Source organism: Mustela nivalis (assembly GCF_964662115.1).
Source record: "Mustela nivalis genome assembly, chromosome: 2".
NCBI classification, from domain to species: domain Eukaryota; kingdom Metazoa; phylum Chordata; class Mammalia; order Carnivora; family Mustelidae; genus Mustela; species Mustela nivalis.
Window position 1 is genome coordinate 34,676,802 of NC_139021.1, and position 26,189 is coordinate 34,702,990.

The 26,189-nt window shown below is 41.9% G+C and overlaps 1 protein-coding gene and 1 long non-coding RNA gene across 3 annotated transcripts in view; one reads left to right on the forward strand and one right to left on the reverse strand.

Annotated features, from left to right (window-relative positions):
- NCALD (neurocalcin delta) overlaps positions 1 to 26,189 on the forward strand; it is a 386,963-nt gene that overhangs the window by 174,057 nt on the left and 186,717 nt on the right. The window lies entirely within an intron of this gene.
- Positions 248 to 7,426, reverse strand: LOC309860542. The gene is made up of 3 exons (XR_014309436.1): positions 7,158 to 7,426; positions 2,876 to 2,946; positions 248 to 605 (listed from the first exon to the last, which is right to left on the reverse strand). It is a non-coding gene; the product is annotated as an uncharacterized lncRNA (long non-coding RNA).

A 26,189-nucleotide genomic window follows, 5' to 3' on the forward strand; every position in this document is an offset into this window, starting at 1 on the left:
AATTCCCATTCACTCTATGAGACTGGTAATTACCTGTCATGGATGCCTTTGGTGGAAAGTAGAATTATAAGACAATTCAGATCCTTTCCATACCTAAGTTTCAATGAGACTATCAACTACTATATCATATTGTTATTATAATCAACTCCTTAGTTGATCTAATATATTTCCAAATAGTTTCTCTTTTCCTAGGATTATAGGGCTGGTAGAAACCATTACAAGTTGTGTTTATGATGGCTTTATTTGTTTTCACAGTGATGTGGCTTATTGTTCCATCAAGGAACTTTCTTCTAGGCCCACCATTAGGTTTCCTTTCAGTTGCAGGCATAAAGCCTAAATATTTATGGATTAATATAATGGAAAGTCCATAAGACTGAGAAATTCAGCAAAGTTTGATTCAGAAATTTGAAGATGTTATCAACTCCCAGTTGCTGTCCATCTCTTCATCTGCTCTATCCGAGGATAGGCTAGTTCTATCCTATGGCAGTTTTGTCCTTTAATGTTAGATGATAACAACTGGAGTGACACGCTTCCTCAATCATGGCCTGAAGAATTGACAGGTTGCAGGAAACAGAAGTGGGGAATATGGTGCATGTTAAGGAGATCTAGAAAATGAAATGGGATAAACGCAGTTTGAGGAACGAGAGGTATTTTTTAAAAAACAGGAAAATAAGATTAGATATATGCCAAATAATTACGGGAAGCTTCTTAGGTTCTGGAGCAGAGGCATGGCATAATGAAAAGTTTATATTTAGGATGTCTAACCTGATGTTATTTCATTTTGAATAGGGTTGAGTGAGTAGTGGCCATGACTTAATAAATTTCCTTTTTGAGGGTCTTTCAGTGATGTGTTGAAATCGTTCATTGTAGTTCACAACAGCTTGTAAAAGCCAGTTTTTAAATTTTCTAAAATTTTGCCTAACAGTTGTTAAATCATTGGTAGCTTGAAATTGATTATGGAGTATTTACACCATGCAAATTGGCAAGCAGTACAAATCAGCACATTTCCCTTCAGTTTACTAGTACAACATTGATATTGCTTAGTATATCTGGTTTTCTTAACCTACTCCAGGATTATGAGAAATCCTACCAAAGAAAAAGGAAAAATAAATTCAAAGACCAAAATAATATCACAAAAAGATTTCATGAGGTTAACAGTCAGTTATCGCTCCATGATAAACAAGCCTAATAATCTCTTCTCCTTCTTCCCAAATGAATAGGGATTGGTTGCGAATAATTTTATTTCATTTGAAGTAAATACTTCAAAGGCATTATTCTAACCTATTCCTTCTCAGACTTTAGTGTGCATGTCAATTATCTGGACATCCTCTAAATATGAGTTCTAATTCAGGAGATCTGGAGAAGTGCTTGAGATTCCACATTCCTAGCAAGCCTGAAGGTAATGCCACTGCTGCTGGTCTGGGGACTTTGAGTAGCAAGGCTTCAATCCATAATTTTAAAAATGTGTTTCAGGAGAAAAGGGTGAGGGGGAGACTATTATTATATAACAGAAATGTTACATCAGAGGAGTCCTTTCTCCAGGTGACATTTTGCAGTAAGAACAGGGAACTACTCTTTTTATGTCTGGTTCTGGAAGGAAACTGCCTTTGATTAAGTTGATTAAATGGAAGGAGATTTTCCAGGTATAAACCAGGGAAGCAGACTGTTGGAAGCACTAAAAATGATTTGATTGAAGCTAGTTAGTTACCAAACAGACCAGCAGCCAAATTGGCTTGATTGGTGCAAACAAATCAAGGAACGAGAGCAAGCTGATTGGAAAGAGATGCTTATCCTTTTTCTTTTGTGTTTATCCTATGTTGTAGGTAGATCATATGTTCTTTGGACGACCCAGGAAAAAAGACAAATGCAGGCTCCCAACTTGGGTTTGGCAGACTCTGCCACCACACAGCTTTGTCTATCAGATGCATTGCTTTGTTTTTAACCTTGTTGCCCTGGATCTGTTTTCAAAAGTGGATGATTGCTAAGCTGGTGAATTCAGGGTCATGGAGGAGACTTTCATGAGCTTTTGTGCGGGTAGAATAGACTTCTGCACTTTTCCTGGGAGTACCAAAATGCATGATCCCACAGTTTGGTTCTCCACTTTAACAGTGTTTCTAGGAGGCTCTCTCTTTGGAGATAAACTGATGTCTCCAGGGTTGTAGATTTCTATCCAGGGTTCAGAAATTTCATGAAGACTCTCTGGGTGAAACACCAATCTTTACTGATCTTTTTAAAGTTTCCTGATTCTGTTTTGATAAATATTTTCCTATGGTTCAGGCCAAATGACTGTTACACTAAAACCAGCCTCTGTTTTGTGTCTGGCAATTATGGAAGGGAGAAAGGGTGGAGGGGCTGTGGAAAATGCAAGAACTCTGCAAAGTTGCCTGGAAACCCCTTGTAAACTTGAGCTAAAGTATAGTTAGCAAATGGAAACTGGAATATCCAGGCAATACTAAAATGAACCTTTCTGAGATGCTGCTAAGGCAACAGTAGTTCAGTTTTTACCAGCAAAGAATTAACTTGCCATTGGGCAACCCTGGAAACTTTGACCATGAACCAGGCAACACCATTGAATTTTAATCCTGGAAGAGACCTCAGAGATGCGCTCACCTACTCTGCAGCATTTATAGATGGTAAACTAAGGCTTAGGGAATTTATAACTCGCTCAAAGTTACCCTGCTAGCTGGAGGAAGAGCCAAAACTAGGACTTGGTATCCAGTTCTTTTTTTTTATTATACCAGAGATTGTTGATTTACTATGTACCAGGTTCTATGCTAAATATTTTACATTTATTATCTCACTTAGTTCTCATGAAATTATATGAAACAACTACCATTTATTCATTCATTTATGCCGTTCAAACTTATATACATACCTGCTATGGGCCAGCCACTGTCCTAGGTGCTGGGGATACAATTAAAGTTACTGCACTCATATTCTTGTATCCTATTGAGAGCAACAGACAATAATTAAGTAAACCAACAAGTATGATAATTTAAGATGGTGACGAGGACTGTGGTAAAAATAAAACAGTCTGGTATAATAAACGGTGTCCGGGGTAGAGGAAAATGACTTTGAATTGAGGAGGTGACATTTGCACCGACATCTGAGTGTCACTGAGTATTTCAGGCAGAGGAAACAGTAAGTGCAAGGCCCTGAGTGGGGAAGGAGCTTAATATATTCAAAGGGTAGGAATCATGTCAAAGTGATCAGATTATATGGTAAGGGGTAAAAGTGAAATATAGTAGGAGGTATGAAGGATCCTGAAGGACAAGGTAAAGAACTTAGAAAAGTCAGAAACCTTGGAGTAGTTGGTAGTGGGGAGTGATTAAAAAGCAGAGAAGTGAAATGATCCAATTTATGCTTATCTTTGGTCCTTTTCTAGCACTTTTTCATTTTACAAATGAGAAGCAGAAGTACACAGAGTTGCTGTGATTTGCCCAAGATCAGTCAGCTGTTCAGTGGCAAGGATGGCATGCCCTCTGAATTGAACACCTGCAGGTCCCATGCTATGCTGTTTTCCATCTCCCTCCCCACAATACTCACAGTATTCCTACGTGTAAAAACAGTTATGCTAGTACATTCAATGAATTTTCTTTTTCTTTCTTTTTTTTTTTTTAAGTGATTGAGCTAATTCCGCCCCCACCCCCACCAAAAAATGGGTCAGGGACAGCATGCTTTACTGCATTCTGCTCTTAAAGTAGTGAAGAAACATGTTTTCCTTATATAAATTCTGATGTTTAAAAGTCTTCCAGCAGTTATTTCAATACGTTTTGTTCTTCTGGTGTTGCCATTTCCTTTTGGACACTGACCAGGCTAAGGCAGCAGATGGTATGGTGGGCACTGGTGCATCTCCATGGAAAGATACAGAATGTGGAAATTAATAATGTGGCATTTCTTTGGTGTTGCTTCTTGGTGAGACTTGTGAATGAATTAGTAAACAAGGTGATCTGAAGGCAGGCTAAGCCCCTGTCCTCTGTTCTTCCTGAACAGTCTAGTCCAAAAACCATTAGATAGGGCTGAGCAAGGTGTGTATTTATTTAGTGTGCATGGTGGGGATGAGCATCATGGGATTAGAGGAGGGATGCTGAAGGGGCTCAGGCAGGATGTTAGAGCTCAGGTTGGATGAGAAGGCTGTCTGCACAGCATGGGGTATTGAAGCTGGAGAGGGGTGAAAAGCATCTCTATTCTGGGGCGGGGAAGGCAATGGCAGCAGGGAACAATAGTTGTGAGCACACCCAGTGGCCACATATTGGTTTCTAGAAACCATTTTCCACTGAAAGAAACTTTGGAGAGCTGGCTGATTCCGGAACTCCGGCAGGGAAAGTACAAGATGAACCTGGAACATCATATTATGCCAAAAAGTCAGAGGGTGCTTGAAAAATGATAGAATATGTCAAAAGAACAGACACTCGCTTGAAGGGTCTCCTACTCACTGGGATGCTTTGAGCATTAAAAAAAAAAAAATGTGCAGATTATAACCCAGTGAATAAAACAAGAATCTTTGAGTCCACATTAATGCAAACATATCCATACATACATAACTTGAAAGCTTATTGAGGAATGGGATGTTGACAGTCTCAAAGGATCTTTTTATGGAAAACTTATAAGTTACAAAGGAAAAACTAGTAGTTTACATTGATAGCAGCTAGGTTCCCCCAGTGAGCATCACCAGTAATAGGACATGTCAAAATTACGTGCCACCTGATCAGTGTAGTGAGAAGAATACAGCATCATTTCTGCAATATTCCTGCCAGAGATCAGAACCCAAATCCAGTCATGAAACTACATCAGAAAACCTCAAATTGGGGACCTTCTTTGAAATAACTGATCTGTAATCTTCTAAAAATGCCAAGGTCATGAAAAATGATGCAGCAGGGGCACCTGGGTGGCTCAGTTGTTAGGTGTCTGCCTTCAGCTCAGGTCCGGCTGGGACCAAGCCCTGCATCAGACTCCCTGCTCAGCGGGAAGCCTGGTTCTCCCTCTCCCATTCCCCTGCTTGTGTTCCCTTTCTTGCTGTCTCTCTCTCTGTGTCAAATAAATAAATAAAATCTTTTAAAAAAAATGCAGTTATATGTAGAAGAATGAAACTCAACCATTCTTTTACACTGTACACAAAGATAAACCCAAAATGGATAAAAGACCTCAACGTGAGACAGGAATCCATCAGAATCCTAGAGAAGAACATAGGCAGTAATCTCTTCGATATCAGCCACAGCAACTTCTTTCAAGATATGCCTCCAAAGGCAAAGGAAACAAAAGCGAAAATAAACTTTTGGGACTTCATCAAAATCAAAAGCTTCTGCACAGCAAAGGAAACAATCAAGAAAACAAAGAGGCAACCCATGGAATGGGAGAAGATATTTTCAAATGACAGTACAGACAAAAGGTTGATAATCCAAGATCTATAATGAACTCCTCAAACTCAACACACATAAAACAGACAATCATATCAAAAAATGGGCAGAAGATATGAACAAACACTTCTCCAGTGAAGACATACAAATGGCTATCAGACACATGAAAAAATGTTCTCATCACTAGCCATCAGAGAGATTCAAATTAAAACCACATTGAGATATCAATGGCCAAAATTAACAAGACAGGAAACAACATGTGTTGGAGGGGATGCGGAGAAAGGGGAACTCTCTTCCACTGTTGGTGGGAATGCAAGTTGGTACAGCCTCTTTGGAGAACAGTGTGGAGATTCCTCAAGAAATTAAAAATAGAACTTCCCTATGACCCTGCCATTGCACTCCTGGGTATTTACCCCAAAGATACAGATGTTGTGAAAAGAAGGGCCATCTGTACCCCAGTGTTTGTAGCAGCAATTGACATGGTCGCCAAACTGTGGAAAGAACCAAGATGCCCTTCAACGGACGAATGGATAAGGAAGATGTGGTCCATATACACTATGGAGTATTATGCCTCCATCAGAAAGGACAAATACCCAGCTTTTATAGCAACATGGACGGGACTGGAAGAGATTATGCTGAGTGAAATAAGTCAAGCAGAGTGAGTCAATTATCATATGGTTTCACTTATTTGTGGAGCATAACAAATAGCATGGAGGACATGGGGAGTTAGAGAGGAGAAGGGAGTGGGGGAAATTGGAAGGGGAGGTGAACCATGAGAGACTCTGGACTCTGAAAAACATTCTGAGGGGTTTGAAGTGGCGGGGGGGCGGGAGGTTGGGGTCCCAGGTGGTGGGTATTATAGAGGGCACGGATTGCATGGAGCACTGGGTGTGGTGAAAAGATAATGAATACTGTTATGCTGAAAATAAAAAAATAAAAAAATAAATAAATAAATAAAAATAGAACTTCAAAAAAAAAATGCAGCAGCAATTGCAGCTTCAAGGAAAGTAATAGCAATGCAATTAAATGCAACTTGAGCTTTTCTAACTGGATCCTTTTGCTAGAAACAGCATTATTGAGACTAATGGGTAAAGGGAGGTGGAGTTTGAGGATGAGATGGTAACACTTCCTTGTTAATTTCCAGCTCTTGATGGTTGTGTTTTGGTTACAACATAAATGCACTAAAGCTTAGTATTCATGGAGGTGACAGGGCAGAATACTAGCAACTTATTGTCAAATGTTCTAATGTACTGTTTTTTTTCAACTTTTCTATATTTTGGCATTGTTTCCAAATAAAAAGTTTTTAAGTAAAAGCAGGCTAGAAGATAAAGGGACTGATATCCCTCATACACCATACTGTTGTATTTAAAAAGAAGCTTTGTTTGAGGGGTGCCTGGGTGGCTCAGTCATTAAGCTCTGCCTTCGGCTCAGGTCATGATCCTGGGACCTGGGATCGAGCCCAGCATCAGGCACCCTGCTCAGTGGGGAGCCTGCTGCTCCCTCTTCCATTCCTACTGCTTGTGCTCCCACTCTCTGTCAAATAAATAAATAAAATATTTTTTTAAAAAAAGAAGCTTTGTTTGAAATGTGCTAGTTCTGAAACCAGATTGTCTGGGTTCTAATTCTAGTTCTGAGTGTCTTTGGGTGAATTATGTATCCTCTTGGTATCCATTTCTCTCATCTATTTGAGCACATGGGGTATAATAACCCATTTTAAAGGTTTGAGAGGAGATTTCATCAGGCAGAGACCCTGGACAGGTCCTGGCATATGGTAAACAGCTGATAAAATATGTAACTTACTGCTGGTCCTTTAACAACCCAACTCCCTGAACGAGTTCCAAGAAGGACTCCTTGTACTGGACTGCTTCTTATGTTCAGCAGTGGTGTAACTAAGCTCCACCTTATATGGCCAATTATGCTGTGAAAGTAAATTCCTACAAACTTCAGATTTTGGTGACAGAGTTATAACCTTCCTAAGAGCTGTTGGGGAGGTCATTTTTCTATCTTTGGCTGAGTAAACATAATTGTGAGATTTGGCCAGATGAAAACATGGTGATGGCTAGCACCCACAGCCAAGATTATCTAAGACCAAAAACTTGTTTTTGGGGGGTTTGGAATCTAGAATTGCTCATTGTGATTTCACCCTTAGAACTAGAAAGGACTTAAGAATTCAATAGGCTCAATCCTCCCATTTTATGGGGGCAGGGACTGAAGCACAGAGAGGTAAAAGATGTCTGGGTAGGATTGTAGCACTGGAGTTCAGAGACATTCTGAGATAGAGGTGAAGAAGCCTGGGCAATGCTGAGGTCTGGTGACAAAAGGAGAAGAGTGTTTCTAGTGGAGAAATGCACATCTTTCAGGTGGTAGTGAAGGGGTTGACCAGGTTCCAAGTAGGGTCTTGGCTGTGGGTGTGCCTGCTACATTCTGGCCCGAGGGTCCGCTCCAACAGCCTGCTAAAGCTCTCGGCTCTGAAAAGCTCCCAGTTTTTCTCAAGAGATCCGTGTAAAACGGATTTTGCACACCATAAACAAAGTGCTGCCTGAACTTTTCACGGCCATCCTTGTGTTCCAGCAGGTTTTTGCATGGCCAGGCAAGGTGTCAGGCCCTTTCTTAGTCTTGAGCTCCTGACCGATTTTTCTGCTTCAGTGGTTAAGTCCAATTTAAGTGCTCTGATTACTTAATGTCCACCCCATAGTTCAAGAGACTCCAACTATTTTTGGTTAGAAAACAAATATTCTCCAGGCTACCGGCAAGTTTGCCAAGACACATCCTGATTCATTATACAACCACCAAGATACAAAGCCCTAAAAATAGGGAACTAACTTTAATATTTCATTTGGCATCAGGATGCTAAGTTCATATTAACTGCAGGCAGTACTTTAGACTAGTTTCATCTGACTTCCTGGGTATTATGCTCTTTGGCCGTGGAGGGCAACTTCTTGTTTATCTTCATCTCTGCTTGGCTTCAGATTAAGGCTCTGTGCATTAAAGAAAGAAGAGAAACTTTTCTTTTCACCACCCATCTGTTTAATAATTATTTTCCCATTTCTTTTTTTAACTCACTTGTTATGCTAACGTTACTGTGTCTAAATAGAATGTCTATATTTGATTGCATTGTTCACTTTAAAAACTTTTTCCTTGTTTGTTTAATTAGAATTTAGAGTATGCCAGAACTAGAGCCCTTTCAATAATGAAGAATCAAAATTACTTTCATAAATCCCAGTGGGTTAATGATAGTATCTGTGTTTATCTCTGAGATCCATTAAGGAAGAAGCCTTTCCTGTTTTCATTTATTTCTTTGGGTAGGGGGAAGCATAAAATTTTTATTTAAAAATTTTGTTCAGATTTAAAATTTCCCCAGTTATTTCTGTATTTTATTAAGCTGCACAATGAACTTTGGGTAAAATGTGTTTTAAGAATGAAAGCGAAGTGCAATTGTGACATGATTATACCCTTCTGTTTGGGCATAATGCTGTGGGTTAGGTAAAAGGATATTCAGCCTTTTAAAGCATGTTCTTTTTTCAGTCATTTTCCTTGCTCAGTTCTGTGAGATTAGGTATGAGACTAGGATTTTACTGATGGTCCATATTATTCCTTGACTATCATCCAAGTAAGTTAGCCCAGTCTCCTTTATTGACTGTTTGCGTGACCTTGGATATGGGTCTAAGCTCTACCGTGCAGATAAAGAACTGAGGCTCAGACAGAATCAAGGACTTGTTGAAGTCACAGATAGGCTTTTACATAGATAAGACTCCTGTCTTCACTTTGCCACTTACAAGAGCAAGGTCTTCCTGGAAAAATAATTTAGGAAAACATTAATTATTACTCTAGCACCATGCCTGGCTCATAGTGAGTATGTAGACTGATGATGACGGTGATTCTCATTTCTTTGCTTCCTATAGCACAAGTTCGAGGGTACCAGTCTATTTATGCTGCTGGGAGTGGCAGGCAGGGTTCATTTTAAGCGTTAACTGGATCACTTTGTAGGGCCTTCCCAGAGCACTGTGGGTGGGGGAAGAATTCTGACCCCAGCTCTCCCCTTTCTTCCTCTTGTCCTCTCTTCTCCTCTCACAGCCAAATCCCTATTGATTTTTACTGCAGAACAACTAGCCATCCCTTTGATTGAAGGAGGGTGATGATTATTCCTTCCCAAGTGAGGATGGATGTTATTCTTTGATGAGAGGGAGAAGGAACACAAGGGGGGATTTGGGAGGGGGTGAGTTGAATAGGAAAATAAAAGCAGAGGTCAGACAAGCCAGGAGAGTCAGGGCAAATGAGGAGGCCCTTAGGACTGGGAATATCTCTGGTTTCCATGTGGCATAACCCACCTGGCCAGGTGAGAGGGGGTCACTCATCTAGGAATTTTCAAGGTAGAAAATGTTCTGATCTGAGTAAAGTGCTGTTGTATTCCATTGATTTTAATTAGGCATAATTTATGAGCACCTGAGATGTCCAGGTCATCATCCTAGTTGTTGCAAATACGGATGAATAAGAGACAGTCCTTGTGCGATGTCCTTAGGTGCTGGGGCTCCTTCTGCCATAGGCCCCATCATGCCCTGTAATTCACTTCAAACAAACAAAGCTTCCTGATGCCTAGTCAGTGTCTGCCATCCTGGCCAGCCTCAGCCCCGTGAAGGGGGTCAAGGTCTGTGTCTCTTTCTCACCATGTATCTACAGAGTCTACTGGGAGTTGTCGTGCAACTCGGACACTAATTAATACCTGAAGTTAGGTCAGATCTCACAGGGCAAGGGCTCAGGCCTCCACTACACTACCCTCATTTCAGACACTAGGCACAGACTCTAGGATTCCCAGGCCACCTGCACATTTGACTAACTGGGTAAAACTGTGGGGCTTCCCCTACCTCTCCAGTTTCAGTAATTTGCTAGAATGATGTAGGACTCAGGAAAATGCTATCATTGTGATCAGAGTTTTATTATAAAAGATATAAATGAGAATGAGTCAAAGGAAAGAATACACAGGGTAAGGTCGGGGTGGTTCCCCAAACAAGGTACATCACCCTCCGGGCACGATAATGCATACTACCAACCAGGAAATTCAATTGAGCTTCAGTGTGCCGAGTTTTTATTGGAGTTCCAATATATAGGCATGATTGATTAAGTTATTGGCTAGGTGACTGAACTCTACCTCCAACCTCCCTCCCCTCCCTGGATGTCAGACTGCTATCGGGAGCTGAGCCCGACGACAAGGAAACCAGAGGCTCACATGGTTGGTTTTTCTAGTATAGCCATCCTCCATCCAGAAGCTATCCTGGGGGCTACTGTTAGTTACCTTGTTAGCATAAACTCAGGTATGGTCCAAGGAACCATCAAGAGCAACAAGGACATTCCTGTCACTTGGGAAATTCCAAGGGTTGAGAGGATCCTTTTTAGCAATTGGCCTTTGTCAATTCTTTATTATACAGTAGGAGTGTTTAAAAAAAAAAAAACAAAAACGGGGCGCCTGGGTGGCTCAGTGGGTTAAAGCCTCTGCCTTCAGCTCAGGTCATGATCCCAGGGTTCTGGGATCGAGCCCCGCATCGGGCTCTCTGTCTCTGCCTGCCTCTCTGCCCACTTGTGATCTGTCAAATAAATAAATTAAAAAAAACAAAACAAAACACTGTTTGTTCAAAAAAAAGGTGAGTCTATTAACACCCATAAAACGAGGCCTGGTAGGAATGGTGCCATGCCTAAGGTGCACAGAAAGGGTGGCATCTGCATGACCTTGGATGACTGAGGATTTTGACAGGCAGGAAGCAGAGAGGGGACAGGAAGGGGCAGGGTGAGGAGGGAGGATAGGAAGGCCCTGGGGGTGGGGGGCAAAGGCTCAGTGTGTGTGTTTCCAGGGCATGAGGGTTAGAGGCACCATCAGCAGCATCTCGAAATGTGTGTCTGCTCTGGGCAGGCCCGTATTTTATGTCCTTTTAAAAATGGTATGTGGGTATTTTTTCAATATGTATTTAGTGAGGGAAGCCATAAGTCAGTTTCCTATTAATAACTCTTTACTCCTTCCTTAATGTTTTCATCCGCATGTCAGTGGATCCTTTCCCCCTTCTCTGGCCTTCTCCAAAACAAAATCCCACCTCTACCATGTGTAGCGGGGTGTGAGCAACACAGGCTGGATGGAAAAGGCAGAACAGCCTGGAGTCTGGCGTTGGCCCTGACTCCATCCTTCACTAGCTCTTTGACCTTGCACAAGCCACGAAACCACTGGGGATAACAGCAGTGTCTCCCTCCTAGGCTTGTGTGAACTAAACAAGCTTGTATAGAAAAGTCACTTAGCACACTGCCTGCCACGTTACCTTCTTAGCTACCGTTTCAAAAAGCACAAAGAGAAAAAGTCTGAATTATTTCATTTGAAAGGATCTGGTTGTTCTCCCAAGACTTGCTTCTCCACCATGCAGCTGCTGGGTTACCTTTCCCTTTTTCGCCCTTCCCTGCTCAGACTGTCCCTCCCTGGATCTCTCTGTCCTTTACTCCAACTAACAGACTCCCAGCCTCTATCAAATCCTGTTTTGTTAAATGCCAGCAGCTTCAGACTGAGAATGCAGATTTTGCTTGCATTTGTTTGAGAGTAAGACCTTTCATTGTGTACCCTTTATGCACTGGACATCTGGCTAGCCTACTGTTAATGTGACTCTGAACATGAGGGAGAAGCAGAGAGTAGGATGAGATAGGTAGCCCAGGGCCAGTGGAATCAGATTATGCCTTGAGTAGCCAGGGCTTAAATCCATTGGCAGTAAGGAGCCATTGAAGGTGTTTGAACAGAAGAGCAGGTACAAGGGAACCATTTAAGAAAAGTTCTCCAGGTATGATTATTCCAAGGTCCTCTGCATCCAAGCAGAAGTAAGCCAGTTGCAATGCTGTAAGGCAGAGATGGCTATGCCCTCGGAAATTCACATCAACAACCTGCATTAGTCTCCTTCTGGCTCAACAGAAACAGCATGCATTTATTGAATGCCTTTCATGAGCAAGAGTCTGGGCCCCACTGGGCTCCACAAAAGTGGTTTTTACTGAGGGACTTCCTGAGGTCTCTGATCCTTCATTTCAAAATCGCAAGATTTCCTTGGCTCTTGAGAAGGGCAAATGATAGCTGCACTGACCTCTTTGTTCTACAAATTAGTGCGAGGAAGATTTTTGCTGTATACTCAGTGTCTCCCCAGATTGCAGACAAGACAGACACACAGCAGCTGAATTAAGGCAAGGTCCTAAGAGCCATCAACTGATCCTTTGTATATGTCATGAAAACTTCAGTGGTGCTGTGGCAACCTCATGCTTCCTATGATGTTCTTTAGGTTGGGAAAAGAGCCAGCAGTCAGATATTCCCAGTTTGAGGAGCCTGTCACCATCAGTAGTGGCTGTTCTTCATGTAGTGACAGATTAAGTGGGTGACAGAGGGATAACCACCGACCCATATCTAGTTCACTGTGAAAGAGATGCTGTGGTTCTTCCAAATGCAAATGCAGATTGTCCTGACAGCTCCCTTCCACTGAAGCGCGGGATCTGTGTCCTTGGCCAGCTGCAGAGGGGCTCCTGGAAGAAATCCAGGCCCATTAAAGAGATCCGGGATGTGAAGCCACCCAAACGCCTCGAAACCTGTGGGGATGAAGGAGAGAAGGAAGACAGAAGGGAACTTGGGAAAGAGAAGGTGTGATTTCTCGAAAGAAAAGGATGGCTGTTGCCTCCCTCTGGTCGCCTCTGTTACACATGCGTGCTCAGCTGCCAGGCAGCAAGTAAGTCCCCATGGAGACAGGTTCTCTCATCTTGACAAAGTGGACATCTCTTGGCTCTCATAGCACCCTGGGAAAAAAGTAGCCCCAGGAAACCTCTCAGGGTCACCCATGTGTACATCTTTCTCAACATCACGCCATGCATGTCAGATGCTTCTCCCTGTTCCCTGGGTTCCTTTTGCCTCTCCTCTGCTGGGTATGGAGCTGATGAAGAGTCCCCAGCCAGAGCTGGGTAACAGGTGTGCTCTACAGCTCTGATGGGTGGGGCAAGTGGGCTCAGGGAGGGGACCCTTTTCTCTGGGAATGAGGTGTGTCTGGTAGGTGTTGCCTGTGTGACCCCGCCGCCCCCCCCCCCCTGCCTGCGGCCAGGGAAACCAGCAGGTAAAAAGGAAGTGTGGTTCTGCCCGCCTAGGAGGATGAAATCACAGGGAAAGGGAGATGCTGGCATCAGAGAGAGTTGCCTGAGCTGGGAGAAGAGAAGCAGTTTGTAAGCCGGTCTAATGTGATAAGCGTGGAGCATAAGAGATGAGTACATGAACATGTGAGCTTTTTAGTAGTTTCATTTTACAGATCTGGAGGCCCGTGTAGCTTGCATTTGCATTCTTGCGTGGACAAAACCGGGGTGCCACAGCTGCCACAGGGGTGGGGGACCGTGAGGGGCAGCTGTCTGGGGCTTGCTCCTGCATCCGCACAGCAGCCATTTCCTGTTTACCTCCTGCCTGGCATCTTCGGGGATGCTAAGAAGCACCTGGATCTAACACTGCCCTCTGAAGAACTTGCTCCTTTTCGCTGTAATGACCGAAAAAAGAAAAAAAGAAGAAAAAAATTGTTGGTAGTTGAAATAGACCTAATGGTCTTTAAACAATACATAAACTCAATTTCTTTCTCTTCTCTCTTGTTTTGTCAAGCGTGGCTGTGATGCCTTGACTTTGGGAGAAGCAGGGTCTCAAGATAGACCTCTTGGGTCCTACAGCAGATGCCTGAAGGACAGTGTAAAGCTGAACAAACAGATCCCAGAAGTTCCCAGGCCTCACTCTAACTAGAGAATTAGGACAAGTATCCATTGTGGAAACCTAACATTGGAAAAGACCAAGAGAATTGAAGTCAGGGGGTTAAGTGGCTTCAGTTTGTTTGTTTATTTGTTCAAGAAACATTTGCTGAGTACCAGGCACCAGGAGAAATGGTAAAATGTGATAGGAATAATGTGCTTGAGGAATCACTATTCCAGCATGTGCAGTCATGCCCAGTGGCAGACACAGGGGCCTTTTCAAACCTAGTGCTTCCAAATCAAGCTGGGAAACACCATCAAAGCCCCAATGGAGGGAGGTAGGAGTAGGGTCTGCACTCAGTCTTGTGCCCTGAATCCAGCTGCCATACATCCACAGAGCATGGCCTCGCCTCTACATCCTTGCATCTGGGCCCCCTCCCCACTCCTTATGTGCTTTGGCCTGAGGTTGCTGAGGATGCTCTGGTCCTGTTTGTCAACATCCTGCCTGGAAACCTCTTTGCTCAAGGCTTTGAGTTCATATGGCATATTTTCTATCTTCCAAATCACCATACGTTATAATTATACCAAATGTTTCGATTACAAAACATGGGGCTCCATTTTTTCATCCTTTATAGTATTTTCCTCATCGTTTCTTGGCCTCTCAAAATATATATATTGCCATATATAAATATATTAATATATTTATCCATATGACCACCTGTGACCTCTTCCAAAGCCAAACACTACATCCTTTACTTTCGTTAGGGCAGCGTTCCGCTTGAACAGTCCTATTGCATCGTAGTCAACTATGCTGGGCTACAGAGAACCACAAAATATCAATGGCCTATCACAGCAACAAGCACCTGCTTTCAGATCACGTGACTATAGCTCAGCTGGGCTTGGTTAGGCATAGATCCACACTGTGGGCTTAGATCAGGTCCGTTGTGTGTGTGTCTCATTCTTCTTGGACCAGCAGTTCCCAGGGGCAGAGCCTTCCCACAGCCATGTCAGAGGTGCAGCAGGGACATGGGCCAGCATACAATGTCTTTTAAGGCTTAGACTCAGAACCTGCTGCGTTGGCCAACACAACATCAGGGAGGCAGAGATGCATACTCCGTTTCTAGTGATTTTACCTACAAAATCACACACCAAAGGGAGCGATGAGGAATTGAGAAGCTAGTGAAATCTATAATATACAGTTATCCTGCTGTACAGGGAGGTTATCTGGGGAATCCAATGGTCTCTGAAGGAGACTTTCAGTTAATCCTCTTTCTTTTAGCCCCAAGATCAACTCCTCCTTCCAGAAATACCTGGTCCTGCCAATTCCTGGGCCGTTTGGGGGGTTACGTAAATCTGGTTGCTTCTTGTCTTTCCCACTACCGCCTTAGGATTCATATTTTCAGGTTTGTTGAGTCAGTTACCACTCACCCATCTGCTTTCCAGCTTCCAAAATTTCATTGCTTTTGTTTCTTTTCATATTTTCTTTGTTCTTGTGAGTTTAGGCCTATAATAAAATCCTTTTACTGTCATTTTTGTGGGGCTTGGGGAGAGCGTAAGGCTAAATCCATGTTTTCAATCCATCATCATTCCCACCTGGCTCTTCCTTGACACCTTAATGATCAGTCTCCTTTCCCTCTTCAACTACTCTGGCTTTAATTACGTGCTGCTCAGAGCCCCTTGTTGCCCGGAGACGACCAAGTGGAGGAACTCTGAGGAAGTGCCTGATGGGGTGGTGACTCACCTCGCAGTCTGGCTGGTGGTTGGAACACGATGTGAGCTGCAGAATAACCCTTTCTGACTCAGTTTTGTGTCCATAAACACAGATGCATTTGAAGAAGCCATCTACCTCTTCAGAGTTCTGAATCTACATCGCTATTTTTTTAAAATCTGAACCTAAGTCCTAGGACTCATTCAGTTGAACACACACATGTGCACACGTGTGTAATAACAAGGTGGATTTTCTGATACCAAGTTGAAATGCCAAAGAGTACAAAATGCAACACCTGCTCTGTTTTGATTGCCTTCATTCTTTTTTTCCTATCATTTCATTGAAATAATGGAGGTGAAGGAGGGATACTCTGTTAATTCATAGTTTGACCAGTTCTTTCATGCTTTCTAAATGTGGATTGACTATTGGATCTTACCCTCCGATGGGAAGACTGAGGACAAGAGTGCTGTAGTAATAATATTTATGTACTAGATTTATGTACAAGCTTCTCTACAGTGCTAGGTACCAGAAAGAGTGGTTGCAGGTGAAAACCATCTGGAAACTGATTGGAAACATGGTGGAGTGCTATTGGGACAGGACCTCCATACGTATATCCAAGCACAGGAGGAAGGGAGACTGGCTTGTAACAGTGAACCTTGAGCCAGAAAACCGGTGTTCAAACCCTGATTCTACTTCTTACATTCTGTATTCCCTTGGGTAATTTTTTGTTCTCCTGGATGAGGAAACAAGCCGCCTAGCTCACAGGGTTGCTGGGAAAATGAAAGACAATGAAAGTTCTTTGTGAAATAAAAAGTTCTGTCCCAGTACAAGTTTTATTTGAGGGAAGTTATGGACGTAAGTAGTTAATACAAGATTGGTAGTAAGAAATCCGTTCTTTGTATCTTCCATTGCTTGGAACACCTCACTGCTGGCGAGCTGAATGAACTCAGCAAATTATTCACAATCTGCAAGTTTTCACTATAAGGAATGGTTAATGATACTTAACACCTGATGGGCACTTGGTAAGAGCCATTCCCTCTTCTACGCACTTTCTAAATATTAAGTCATGTAATCCTCAGAACAGCTCTATGAAGTGGGCTCTATAGATGTTATTGCCACCATTCTAAACTGGGGGAAACTGAGGCCCAAAGAAGTTAAGTAAGTTGTTAAAGGTCGTGTCATTTATGAGTGGAGCCAGGACCTTGCGACAGGCAGCCTGGCTCAGAGGTCTGCCGGATAACTGCCCTACGAACTCAGGTGCAGGGTGGCCTTCATGTGTACCTCCCATTCTCTTTAGACAGGCCTTTCTGGGCTCTTCTTCCTTTGATAATCCACTAAATGATCTTCAGTGTTCTTCTGCAGACTCTATTCTTATTTCACTACTTTCTTGTTAAATAATTGCAATTCAGGCTTTAATTACTATCTATTGTTATGATAATCTTAAGATAAAGGCCAACACCTTGAACAGGGCTTCCAAGTGGTCATTACAGCTTCAACCTATCTCCCATCTCTTTTTTTTACATCCCTTCCTAAAGCCATAGGGATCTTCAGTAAATATCCCTATGCACCCCTGTCTTACCCCAGTACCTTTGCACATGAAGCTGTTTCTTTTGCCTGGAACAGTCCCAATCCCTCACCTACTACAGCTGTTCCGCTGTAAGTCCTTTAGGTACTTAACTTAAAATGACAACTTTCTTTGGAAAGCTTTCCTTGACTTTTCTAATCTTTATTAGGTGTCTCACAAGTATCCTGTGTAACACTTACTATAATTTTTTTGCAACTGCTTTCTAATTATCTGTCTTTCTGGCCACACTAGAAATCCCTTAAAGGCAAGGACATGTAGGTCGAGCTCATTACTGTATACCCTGAGACTAGCATAAGGTCTTGCACCTAATAGGAACTCAGTAATTATTAATTGAATATTACATGAATTTTGTATAAAAACATTAAAGGTTTCAAATTGCCCATTCCCAAAATAAGACCCCCCAAAATTCAATGTTTTTTTTTTTTTGTACTAGTGGATTATCACATAAGAAGGCAAACTGAAGACATATCTTTACTGCTGGTTATCCAAGACATTGGGGAACAAAAGAAAGTAAGAAGAGAACTTTCTTCCTTTTTCCCTCAGAAGTTTTGACCCCTCCCCTGCAGGGTGCCAGGGTGGTTCAGTCAGTAAAGCTCCAACTCTTGGTTTTGGCTCAGATCATGATCTCAGGGTCCTGGGATTGAGCCCTACATTAGGCTTTCCGCTCAGCAGGGAATCTGCTCGAGATTCTCTCTCTCTCCCTCCCTCCTTCTGCCCCCCCACCCCATGGTCTCTCTTTTTCAAATAAATAAATACATCTTTAAAAAGAGAAAGTTTGCCACCCCATTAACTCAGATCACTCATACCCCATAATGAGATCACTCATTCACTCAGATCATTCATACCCCAAGCAATGCGACTTTGAGACAGTAGTGGAAAGGTAGATATGGTGACTGACATCCCTATTGGCCTCATTTCATACTTCTTCAAACACTGAAATTCTTGCCTCTCTAGAGGCACGTTCTCTGGAGACAGGAAATTTTGGAAGCAGGGACTGAAGATGGTGTCTGCACTGACCTGGTCACCATAGTACTTGTCCTCCACATAACCTACTTATCAAAACTCAGCCTTATCTGTTCTCAGGAGCAAAAGGAAGTGTTGGAGGAGACATGGCTTTGCCCTATGAACCCAGGCATTTTTACCCAAAACATGCTTATGTCATTGTCTTCTTCATATTCATTTTTTATTAGTCTTTTCATCCGTAAGTTGAAGCAACTCCAGTCATTAAATAGAGTCAGTCTTCTAAACGAGACTGCCTATTATTCTCTTAGCTTCCAATGAGTCACTTGTCAAGGTTTGTAATTATAAGCTTGCTTACATGATTATTTGTTTACTCTCTGCTCCATGACTACTTCAAACCCTGCCTTCCCTACTTGCCCGACCACTGTAAGATCCATAAGGGCAAAGACTGTGCCTTTTTTGTTTGCCACTTGGTCCCCAGAGCCTTGCATGATGCCTGGCATATAGTAGAAGCTCAATAAACGCTTATGTAAAAATATCACTGGTTAAACAACTGTCCTAATGAGGAAAGGCTTGTAGGTGATGCCCTACTGCCCTGTAGATTCCTGAGGCTCTCCAGAGTCTACACAGCTGACTCAGGTGAAAGGGCTTATTTCACAGAGGAGCAGGGAAGAGTAAAGAGCCTCATAGCAGACTTCATTCCACTCATTCTTGTCTTACTGCTCTCTATTTTGTGTTCTTTCACAAATCAGCCCCCATGGAAGGAAAAGGCTCCCAGGCTGGGATTTGAAAGTAATTTAATGAAGGGGATTGTCCGTAAATGTGTGGGCAGGAGCAGAGGAGCCAAAGCAGGTGCTGAAACAGCCAGGGACTAACCGTGAGACTTACTCTTGAGCCTAAAGCTAAAAGCCAGAGCTGGCCAGCACTGCAGGTGTGGAAAGGGCCACTCACAGGGGCATACTTGTAGAAGGACAGTGTCACTGCCAGAAGCACGATGCAAGGCAGGGAGGGAAAAAGGAAGAAATGCCCCAAACTCTTTTTCCTCCCAACCTTTAATCTCTTGCTATGTCTCCAACTGGCACAGCTCAGCAGGAAGCCAGAGAGCAAGGCGTCTCAGGTGGTGCACTCTGTAGAGATCAGCTTCCTGGGGCATAGAAGGGTGCTAGGTGGATCTGGATGGGAGCAGGAGGAAAGCCAGCATGTGCCATTGTTGTCTGTAAGTGACTCTTTCTTTAAATAATGAGAGGCTGCTTGTGGCCAACTTCATTCTCCTCCCCACCACCCAGATCAATCACGGTGCCTGCTGTTGCCTGACATTAGTTTACTCCTCAGTCTTTCTTCTTTTTTTCCACTCTATGGTCTACTATTTTTTATATGTCTTGCCTAAACTTATCCAGAAAAAATCTGATGGTGTCACTCTCTTGTTATGGACAGATTACTATGGCTTACGCACTTGTCTCTGGTTCAGTTAGCTAGCCAGTTCAAAAGCAGGCTGGCCTGTGAGTGAAAAATGTCTCAAAAAATGTTGTGGGTGGTAGACTTGTCAGAAGAAATGGTCTAACTGAAGCCACCTTGCATGTCCAATTTGTCACCCCCACTTCCACCCCAAGGTGACCATCCTCCCTAATGAAACATAATAATATCAATGTCCAGTTGTTGAGAGAGACAGGCTAATGCTCACCGTTAGAGTCCCCTAACACAGGTCAAGTTGCCTCTGTCAGTTGAACTCACCAGATGTGCCTAGCGTGGCTGTTTCTTTTTCTGTGATGCGTCTTCAGCGTCCGCCTCTGACAGCTGTCATGTCCCAGATGTTATGTTCAGGGTCTGGTTCATGAGCTGATGTTGTTCTGCTTCTAATCAGAATACCCATATTCATTTGTCTTCATAAAAAGTAAATGACTCTGTCAGTGAGGTTCCTGATAAAAGGAACAGGGCATGACGGTTTTTATTCATAATCAGCTCTGCGAAACCTCCTGCAAATAGGAAATGAGTGTTTTCTGGCATTTTGGATTATGTTGAAAGTTGAATTTACAAAAAATGATAGCAGCTGTTGGGAAAGTTTCAGGATGGCCACCTTGATTGGTGGCAGGGATGCTCTACTTGCGCGGTGCCCATTTCTCCTTGGTGTGGCTTCTCCTCTAAGTCACCCCCTTCAGGAACAGGTTGGTGGAGGCAACCCCAGAGCAGTTACTGAGCCATTCCAGACCACTTCTCTATGTCAGAACTCGCTACAATGGATGACTCTCCACACATACTTTTTTCTCCTGAGAACACGTATTCCTTTTTCTCTCAATCTTGTAAAATTCTCATCCTTCAGCATCAACTCAGATGCCTCTTCCCAGGCTTGGGAGGACAGTCTCTGCAGTCAGACCACTTAAACTTTCTATCTAGTCCAGCCATCCATCAGTTGGACCTTAATTTCTTTATCTGTAACCATGGGAGAGTAATTGGTTGAGGCTGCGTGTATTAGTGGTTGAGCGTGTCGGCAGCAGAGCCAGACTGTCTGGTTTCAAATGGTGGCTTCACCACCTCCTATTTGTATGACCTTGAGAAAATTAATGAGCCCTTCAGTGCCTCAGTTTCTCCACCTGGAAAATGGAGGTCATAAGATCTGTACAGATCTGCTGTGAGGATTAAATGAGTTTATTGAAGAAGAAGCCTATAGAATAGTGCCTCACACATGGTAATGTTTCATGAGTGCTCTGCTTTATTAGTTTCTATCTCACTGGATTGTAGGGATTAAGTTAGGTAAAACATATAAAGCACTGGAATCATGCCTGACCCAAAGTCAGTTCTCAATAAATGTTGGTGGTAGTTGTTAACATTGCAATTTTTCTTATTATTCTCCAACTTGCCAGAGAGAGGTTATCTGTCTCTTGTGTTCCTACAGTATATAAATAATACCTTTAGGACTATTTTCTACACTGTCCTTGTTTGGATTTTGTCTTTCATGTTGGACTATGTAGTCCTTATAGGCAAGCATCAGTAAGAAATAAATGTTTGAAATTGCTTAATATGAAAAATGGCTATACCTTGGTAAGGTTTTTGTTGCTAGCTGGTCAGCATTGACACTGGTCGCTTGTCAGTGGAATTCTTGAATTAGCAAGAGGCCAACAGCAATTGGGTTTTTGGTTTCGGTGCATCTCCCTCTCCTCATTAGCTCATGTGGTTTAGCAAGTACATAGGCTGAACACAAATACTGGTGCTAAGAGTGGGTCTTTTCCTATTCTTCAGGTAAGGGATATGCAGTGTTTGAAATGAATGGTGTTAAGTGAGAGCTGGGGCCTCTCCTTTTCACTCCCCTTATGTGAAACATTCGCTTGCTTTCAAATGTAGTTGTCATACCCTTGACACAAACTGGAATTCTACCACCACAAAGCTTGTTCTAGAAAGACAGCCATATCCCAAAGATGACTCATTCAGGTGATGGCTAACTACATTCCCTCCCCAGGCTAATGACTTGAGATGCTTGGGGATAAAAGAAAAAGAACATAAGTAACAATTTATCACTTCCTGTTTGGGGCCTTCCTGTGGTAAAAAGAAATATATCTTTGTCTGACTTGAAATGGTTTGACCTGTGCTTGTGATAAATTAATGACTATAAAAGAATTGACATCAAACGATGATTTGCTTGAGAAATTGCTGTACTTAGGCTGAAATGATGCTTTCAGTCAACACTCCTTGTCAAGCAATCATCCCTACTTGCTGGTAAACATCTTTGCAGGTGCACACACATGACAAGGGCACCACGAAATGCCCAGTGTGAGCCCTTGTTTGTTGTATCAGTTGGAAGGATGCACAGATGCTATTTTTGCAGCCTGGTTCATAAGTTTATATTATACTTCAGAATAATCTTAAACATTCGTTCATATAGATAGTAAATGAATGAGTGGTATATTTCTGATCGAAGAGAAGCATAGACTACTTTCAAGGCTTAAAATGTATTATAGCCAAACTATAGAAAGGAATTTATCCAGTAGAATTTCTCCCTTCTATGTGTTATTTCAGACCGGATTAAAATCTTAAATGTGTTGGCTTTGTTTGTTGGTAAAAAGTTGGTACTTCTCTTAAAAACACATTTGTAAGCAGCCTTAATTTTATCATAAAATATGTATAACTTTGGTGGTAGGTTCTATTCTGTAGCCTCTGGGGGCATCCAAATGTGTTCTCTGTGGCGACTGTGGATTTAGCTGTTCTGTGTGATGTGCCTTTAACTTCCAGACAATTTGACCTTGTGTGTTTTCCATTCAGCAGCTGACCAATTAGCTTCTGTACAGTTTATCCGTATGTTGTGATGCTTTTTAATATCTTACATCCAAACCTTCAGCTTGTCTCATTCTGGGTTGGGATTGTCTGTTGGCCTAAGAGCTGTGGTCATTGTACTGTGTTTGTCCTGTGAGTTTCCCCAAACCAGCTGTGCATACGGCTGTTTGTCCAGGCTCTGGGGACCAGTAGACTCTGTTATATTAAAGGTTAAGCAGATGCCAGGGCTCTATCTAGATTCTACTATTTGGTGCTAATTTTTGGTATATTTGTGTATGGTTTATATTTTTAATTTCCTATATATTATGATATTTTGAAGCCTTCAAAACCTTTCTGGCTGGGGAGACACTGCCCCTCCCCAGGCTCACCAGTTCTTAGCCATAGCAAAGACTCAGGGGCAACATGCCTTTGATAAGAAAAATAACCAATCTAGAGCCATGCCTCCTCCATCAGCTCATTTACACCAAGCCAACATTTCCCCTGCTTACTCACACCAGGGCCCTTACTCACGCCAGGCAATGAACGACCACCACCGTAGCCCCAAACCCATTGGAATTATTCAAACTAGCCAATCCTAAACTGTTTCCCCTGCCCTGCCTCGCGTTTCCCGTGGAAGCCCCAGTAAAGACTGTGGCCTAGGCTTTCCCCTCACTCTTGTTTTTTGCCTCCTGACTATTCTGAGGCTTCCCCCATGTGGCCTGTATGGTGTGGTGTACTTCCTGTCCTCAGGACCTGTGAGTATAATAAACTTTTGTCTTCCTGAACCTCTTCTGTGTCTCCCCTTATGACTGACCATCCCACAAAATCACACAAAACAATTTGCATTTTCATCAGTCGTGTCAACATTTGAGGGAGTTGTGTTGGAGTCAGTCAAAATAGACTATGCTTTTGCTTTTCCTTGTGTACTCTATGTGACTGATGGGGGATCACTGATTGTTACATATATCCTCACACAAGGGGGGTACCACTAAATGTCCTTGTTTCATTTCAGTGCTTATCTTGTCTCAGTGTCAGGAGCTTCTCCTTCCTATCTAATCCAAGGCAACTGATTTCCCTTTGTCTCTGCCTTAATAAATCATTTTCTAGAATTATTTGAGATTCATTTCAACATGCCAGACTCCAGAACATTCATCCAGGTAGTCTTCCTCTCAAAATTACAAATGCAACAAAATCTGCTAGGCTCAAGATGTCGATACGTGTTCAAAGAGCACACCTTGAACCTTGAAAAGAATATAAGTGATAAAAGATGGCACTAACTGCATGCTGACTACCATTCTTCTAGAAGCTCCACTTCTGCAATGAATTGGCTCCCAGAGAATCAGGTCTTTTGTTTTTTAACCACATGATGAGGAAAGCACTCATGGGCTTTTGGTAAGACTGCCCTAGAATCACACTGGCCACTGTCACTTACTACCTGTCTGATCTTAAGGCCACCATTTCACATCTCTGATTCTCAGTTTCAGCTTCAGTAAAATGGGGACAATGGTAGCTACCTCATGGTGTTGTCATGAGGATCAAATGACATCATCAAATGGAAAGTACGTCCCAAATGGTAGCCATTCCACAATGTTGGTTTCTCTCTGCCCCATTTGTTAATGCAATGTGACTGTAATGCTATATAATGATAAGTACACTCAATTTAATTCTTAACAAACTACACATCAAATCAGAATTTGTAGCTGTTTAGACCAGGTTGAGCAGTTTATTTTTCTTACTGAGAAGAAGGGGTTTGCTCAGCAAATTTTTCTGTCAACTGGAATGGCGCTAAGGAGAAAAGTTAAGCTACTTACAGCTTTTAAAAATTCCTACTTGCAATAAAGAGAAAGAATTAATTAAAAACAACCATTATCTAAGTCACTGAAAGGGTTGGAGAGACAACCTATTTAGTAATGCTTGCCACTGATTTGTACGCAATTAGTTTCTCTGCGACTTACAAAGGCGTGCCTCATTAAAACTAGTCTGTATTTCAGACATCTCATCAATTAAGATGTGTTTCCTTTTCAGTTAATCTGAATCCGTGAGTTTCTCTGACATTGCAAAAATGGAACGTTGAGTTCAGGTAAAGAGCTGTCCATCCTTCACCAAAACTGTGGGAAAGACCTTTATTCAATTATGGAAATTTACATTACATTTACATTACACTACATTTAGGCTAATTATTGCTACACTCCTATTTCTTAGCCCTTCATTAATTCATAGAACATTTATTGACAGCCAGTCAATGAGCTAGCACTCAGTTACAGAAGAATTTTTCTTCTGGCATGAGGGAAAGAGATAAAACTTGCCTTCTTTAACAGTGAAAATGTGCTTTCTCCCTCTATCTGCAAATCTTGATCAGATCCAAATACTGATAGATACCAGGCTTAACAAGATGTTTAATAAATCATCTCATGCACACTTTACTCCATCCTTTGAATGAATAAGGGCATGTCAAGAGTCAATCATTTGACATCCAAAAGTGAATACAGGGATGACCCAGACATTAGGTGAGGCCAGAGAGACATGGGTGATCAACTGACCTCAACTTCAGGCTTAAAGGTACACTATAGGTTGTTATCATTATTAAGATATTTTTAGGATGCAATTATATATTGCATGTTTCTATTGCTACTTGTGTATTTTTACCATTATTTCTCTGCTTGTTCAGGGTTATTAAGAAGTGATTAGAAATGACAGCACTGAGTTGGATGATGCTGTTTGCCTGCCACCCTGATGTTATAATTTTGATCTTTTTTTAACAATATTCTCTAAATAAGTATAACTTGAAAGCTCCCAAAACCTTTTGTCAAGGTCATCAGTGACCTCTTGATGATCACTTCTCAGTACTCATACTGTGGACTTTGCAACAGCTTTGACACCACTAAGCATTCCTTTTTTCTTGTTTTTTATTTTTCTCTATCTTTTGAATTATTTGAATTCTGTTGCAAACTTTAAACTCTTTAGTTTTATACTAGATCCCTCAAAATCTTATCCAGCCACTTGGTTTCATGAAAGAACATTTTAATGTAATTCTTGAGCAAAATCTTTTATTTTTGTGTTTATTGCTATTAAGTAAATGTAATCCTTTCCTACTATGTCAGTGCTCGGTGAATGTTTGCCAAATTTGGAATGACCATGGAAACTGGGTTTTGAAATAGTCCTTTATCTCCTACTTTATCATTATAGCATAGTTGTCTGAAATTCTTCATCTATTTCTATTTTTTTAACCTTGTAATTTTTATAAAATTTTGTGTAATTATTTTTGATTTAGCTTCTTTGATGTGGAATCTACTCCTTTGGCCTAAGCATCTTTAACTCTTTCCCCAGCTCCCCATTTCTCTCATTCATCTGCTTCCAGATCTGTTTTATTCTTCTTGGGATCTTCAATTTGAGACTTCTTTTACAAGTTGTTTTTTTTTTTTTTTTAATATATAGTCTCTTTACTTCTAAAATGTTTTTCTTTTTTCTTCTTTCTCGCCCCTCTGTTCTTGTACTTGCATGCACTTTTGCTTTGTCTTAAGTTTGAGGAGAAAGATCCAAGTTGATTCTTATCTTCTTGTGTATTTAAATCTTATCTCTTCATTTCAGTGGCAGCTTGTAAAGCCTATTTTTGTCTCCAAAG